Source organism: Pinus tabuliformis, chromosome 5_2, assembly GCF_031772625.1.
Source record: "Pinus tabuliformis cultivar Carrire ecotype Pingquan chromosome 5_2, CPIR1, whole genome shotgun sequence".
Lineage (NCBI taxonomy): Eukaryota > Viridiplantae > Streptophyta > Pinopsida > Pinales > Pinaceae > Pinus > Pinus tabuliformis.
The window spans coordinates 689009769-689015768 of NC_142306.1; positions in this window are offsets into that span (position 1 = coordinate 689009769).

Consider the following 6000-nt stretch of genomic DNA (forward strand, 5'->3'; position numbering starts at 1 on the left):
GCAACATATAAGGTAGAGTGGTATCAACTAGCAGCAACAGGAACAACTGTCAAGTGACCCAATGAATGCTAATGCACCATGAGGTCTTCACCGACCGCCGTGGTACATTTCTACACCATGGGAATAAATGATCTGGAGTCGACCATGTGAGAAATCGTTTGATTACCGGTCATTGATGTATACCGTTTACAAACGCGAGATGAGTTGGAGTTGAACACCTGTAAGAATCTATCAATCAGGAGACAATAATGGTTTCCCACTGTCGATAGCGAAGGATTTGCCACTAATGACTACAAACCCCAAGGTACTGCCAAATGGACTCTAGAACTTTGCCCTAGAGCAATGAGTCGTATTCGATGGGGAAAGATCCGCTAGAAGGAAGGCATTAAGGTATCCTTCATCAATCTAGCACGAGTGTAACCCTGTAGGCCAATAATGTGGAAGGAATCAGACGAAAAAAGATGTAGTAGCCCAACCGAAACACGTTTCTGGCATACACAAGATGTGGCTAGCGCACGATAGAAACCCTCTGAACCAATCAATAATGAAAGCTGAGACAGAGGCAAGGTATCCACCAATAGGGTCAAATGGAAACCAAAGTACTGCACGATATCCCAATGTGTGATAATGTAAGCTGATGTCGAACACAAGGGAGACCACTCAGTCAAAGGCCCATGATAATGATCGATGTTAAGCACAAGGTGACCTATCAATAATGAAAATAGGGCCAGGGTGCAGCTCTAGGCCTATCCTAAGAGCAAGATGTCGTCGTCGATAAGGAAAAGACCCGCCAGCAAGAAGTCAATGGGGACCTTCTCAAACCGGCATGAGTAAAGGACCAATATAGTTGATGTGATGATAGACATGATACTGACAACCAGGGATGGCCGACTGAAATGAGTCAAGAGACACCATAGAGAGGCCAACTCAAGCTAACTTCCCTTGAACAAAAGCACGACTCATTGTGACCATGTGGCAGCAGATGATGACTCTGTATAAGTTTTTCATGCAGGAGGCACGAACGAACCCTCCATATGATTGGAAGAGATAACCAATCGAGGGAGGACTGACTCAATAACAAGGTTAAGGCATGCCTAGGTCAAACTAAATCCCGCCCAAATGGAGGAGACTTTGCTTTGAGTGCTTTGTTCAAGGGCGACACGACTGACTCTAGCTGCCAACAATAAGTGGAAATATTGTCCCGTTCCCGCTCTTTTTTTTGGAATATATAATTTTTTTGTCTTTTTCTTTAAGCTAGAAAAAGAATAAAAGAATGATATAGTACAGTGGAAATAACGAGTGTCGGTGAAACAGATGATCTAGTTCCTGGGATTGGAACGTTCCTATGCTCAATGCAGGGAGGTGAAAATTGGTCAAAGACACTCAAAGGTGTGTTCCTTCCACGGATCAAGGTGTGTCAAGTTGCAGAAGGTAAGGGCATGCAAGTTTGATTTCGCAGTAGTCATGGTCAAAAGTTGGCTTAAACACGAGTCCAAGTGAAGCTGGCTTAAGGCCAAAAGGGTGCAAATGGTCAAAATGCAATGCAGTAGTACAACTCAACACAAAGGAGCCTCTAGGGTATAAGGCCAAAATGAAGCGAAGAAGCAAAGAGGAATGAGTCTTGATCGCATAAGTCATGGCAGGACTACAGAGGACTCCCGAGCCTACTCAGTTCGGAGCAGCATGGGCAACAAATGTCAGTGAGGTGCTAACTATAATGCCCATGAAAAGGATGGCTCTACCATCGTGTCATGATTAAAAAATCGGTGAGTGAAAGTGGTTTACGAACCATAACACAATGGGATCAACCCTATGGCAAGCGTATCACAAATGGAGGCTAGTATGCATAATGCAACGGAAAAATGGCTTCCATAACCTGTATGCCAGTGAGAAAACAATACCTGCCATGACAGGTCAGCAGTCATGAAACCGACTCGAAACCGTTGAAAATTGTCCAAAATGTCCTGAAATTCAAACCATTCTCAAAATTCCAAGCTCCCAAGTTAAAAGTTACATGAGACCAAACAAAAACAAGTTTTGAAAAAAAAAATTCATTTTCAAAGCCTATAAAATAGTTTTTGGACTCACCATTTTCATCATTTGAGTTTGAGAGCAGAGGAGTGAGCAAAAGAAGCAAACTTTTCCATACGTCGCATTCAACTGTTCAAATCCTTCCAAAATCACCAGGTAACCTTTATACTTGTCTTGCATTCAATTGTGACTAGTTTTAGAATTTTTAATTTAAGTTTTACCATTGAATTTTTTTGTCAAAAATTTCACCGCGGCGTATATGCGGGTTGGATATATGAAACTGCGTACACGCAGGCCCTACACGCGACTGTGTGTAAATGGACCCGCGTATACGCTGCGAACATTTCAAATAAAAAAACTAATAGTCCATAATCATTTTTTCTTCAGGATGCCAGTCCCTTGGCGAGAAAGAGAGCATACCTTAGTGGATGATGAGGTCATGAATGATCACAATGCTTTGGATGCCTTACGAGGATGTGGTTAGCTAAAATTCTTCAAATTACTAAATATGAAAGCAAACACACTTCTACTTGAGATGCTCATTCACTACTAGAGCATCGAGGATGATTCATTTATGATTGACCAGATTCCACTCAGGATAGAAGTGGAAGACATTTATTTCATCACAGGCCTTTCCCGAAGGGGAGAGGTAGTACATTCCAGGGGCAGGACATGAGGCAGTCTCTCGATCGAGGACTACGTACATATATATTGCCTGGGACATCCAGAGAAGATTGGAAGTCAAATTCCAATCAAACATGTGGAGAGTCTATTGCTGAGGATAATCTTGTTCACTATAGCTAGAGTGAACGAATCAACTTCTGTTACCGGGAAAAGTGTCTATTTAGAACTGCTCTATCCCACTAAGGTGTGATAGCTGCCTTAGAAACAAACAGAGAAAACTACTTTTGTATCTCCTTTATGAACTATAAATAAAGAGGAATAGGAAGAACCAACCTGTGTCTTGCGCTAGTCCTTTGATCCAATCTCTCTCCTCTTTGACAGCTTCCAGCTACCTGCTCCCTTACTTACCTAGCTTCACCAAGTACCTGTAAGATCACAGAAGAAGAAAACTATACAAAGACATGGATTTATATTCATAAATAACTTAGGTTCAGATTTAAGTTAACCATACAAATGTAACAAGCATCAATGATACAAAAGCATGGAGGAGAAACTCAAATAGTTTTTATTGATATACAAGAAGATCCAGGAGGAGTTACAATCAATGATTCCTGGCCCAGCATCAACCTCCCAGCAAAGAAGCCCCTCTTCACCTCCAACAAAGCATAGATCACCCAATTCTCTGATATGTGTCTCAAAACCAACAACAATTCCTTACAATGTGCAAAATTCCAGCCTCTGGATCTCTGGGATGAGGGATCCATATATAGATGTATGCAAGGAGGATGAGTCAGCTTGTGATTTGATTATTGGCTTCTCTCTGTCAGTTCTTGCTTCCACTTGGAGACTGAAGGCCTCTTACTCATCCTTGGTCGAATTCAATGAGGCAAGTGTCATAGGAGAAGATTCTGGAAGCTTCCATTGTCTCTCCACCTCGCTGAATGACACTGCCATTTGTCATTTCCCGCTCAACGCACCTTCATAGTGCATTTAGGTGAGTTGCAATGCACTAGCCAGTGGATTTAGGTGCTATGCAACACACTTAGCTAGTGGAGCAGCTGCAATGATCCTGTTTTGACTTATTCTGAGCAGTTTCTGGTGGAGAACTTTTGGGAGAAGCTGTAATTTGTTGACCTTGTTCCTTTAGGAGTTAGAACAACACTTTTAGGGACTTAGGAGCCCTTGGTTTATGGACATTTCATGCTTGGAGTTGCAAGCCACAAAAATGTCTATAACAGTTGCCCCCTAAAGTATGAGGTCGTTAATCGGGTGAAATGCTTTATTATGAGGATCTGAAGTTCTTTCAATGCTGGGAGGAGACCTGTAATAAGATACAATACAATACATTATCTTCATACTATTTTTCATGATCTAGCTGAGGTGGGCATTCCCATGCTCAGCTTTATAAATTCATTTTTCATGTACATAGGACAGACAATCGTCTTATTGTAGACTAACGATTCTGATAGAGCCGTCATCCTTTTGGTAGGATGATTATCTGTGCTGCAATGCTGTACATTTTAATGTCTTTATTTCCCTGAATATATATCGCAGCCCAGATGGATGAAACTAGATCCGGGGTCTTCAATCTCGTCCGATCTTTACTCGAAGTACAAGTCGATCCATGTGAGAAATGTTTTGAAGTCGAACATGGAAAGACATCGCTTGATTACCAGTCAATGATATAAACTGTTAACAAGCGCGAGAGGAATCACCGATAATGATAATGATCCTCAAGGTACTGCAGTACAATTCACGTGGTGTGAATAAAGGTCTTGGCGTCGAACACCACGCAAAATCTTTCGGTCGAAGGTCATTGATGTAAACCTGTCGCCGGAAGTGAGAAACTTGCCATTGGGGCATGCAAGCTTCAAAGTACTGAATGGGGTGTTCCTAGACCAACTTCTTGGATAATGAGCCGATGTCGACAAGAAGTGATCCGTCAAAGGAGGGCCTTAATGAATCCCACATCAATGACACGGAACGGAGCAAATGATTTTGATGGAGGTGAAAATGATCTGATGATATATGGTTCAGGGTGGCGGTCATGAAAGAATGGAGTATAATGTATGGTAGTGGGTGGGACACAGGTGACTTCTCTGGATGACTTCTCTTGAACATATCAGCGACATTGATGTGATGGATTGGTAGCATTAACCCCAAATGTGGATGGTATGGCGTGACCATGGCGATGTGACCGGTGAATGAAACAACCCAACCCGACTCGGACACGGAGTGGAAGTGTCATGTTCAAGAGCAACTTGCTACCAATAAAGATTCTTTGAGTTTTCTTCCCAATTTTTCCCCAGTCATTGCTGACCAGTACCTCTTTATTTTTATCAAGCTTGAGGAGGATAACATGTGCTTGTTCTATAATTTGCCCTTCGGGCAAACCCATCGCTATGTTTTAACGAGCCTAGCGATAGTGAAACTCGTTCTCGTCTAAAGACAAGTTTGTCGCTATTAATCTTTTTAACGAGTTTAACGACAAAGATAACTCGGTCCTTTTCATTTTTAGAGAGCCTGAAAAGGTACGTAAAGGTAACTCCAAAATTCCTTTTTCGTCATCTAATCCCTTAAGTCTGAAAAAGTATAAAACAATACAGAAGGGATGAATTTTCGATAGCTTTAACGAGCCGAACAAAACAAGCGCTCGATCTTTTTGTGTAATAATCCCTCAGGTCCAAAAAGATTAAAATCTAGAGGAGGGATAGCACTTCCTGTCCCTTTAACAAGCTGGAAGGCCAAGGACTCGGCAATCTTTTCATATTTTATGAGTCAGTTGAAAAGAGCTTAAAGGAGACTCGTCTTTTGAGGAACGAGTGATAAAATGGGTAGCAGCCGATTCCAGGTAAGGTTTGGAATTTTCCAATCACGGCAGTGTCACAAGGATGGCTAGTGAAATCACTCTTCGCAGTTGTTCCTCAAAATGGGTAAACAATCAAATGGAGGTGAACGATCGGCCAATGAAAAAGTGGAGGTGACGATGCAAACACGACCAAGGCTTTAATGGCTGAAGTACTTCATTCACGGTGGTTATTTACTGGGGAATAGTTCATTTTTAAACGAGCTTAAACGCGGGTGGAAACATTTGCTCGGTGCGGGTTTATTTTTTAACGAGCTTGAACCTTGCGGTAACACTGCTCGATTAATCCAGTCATATGATAAGAATGTCTCATATAAAAAATGGCAACTTTTAGAGTTTTGCCCCACATCCTTTCTTTATGCAAGTTAGGTAACGATCAATCAAAAAAAACAGATAAATGATCGCTCTTTGCTTGCACTCCAAAAGGTTTGCATGCCCCCAGGTATAAAACAGAGTTTCAAGGTTACCTCTACTTCTTT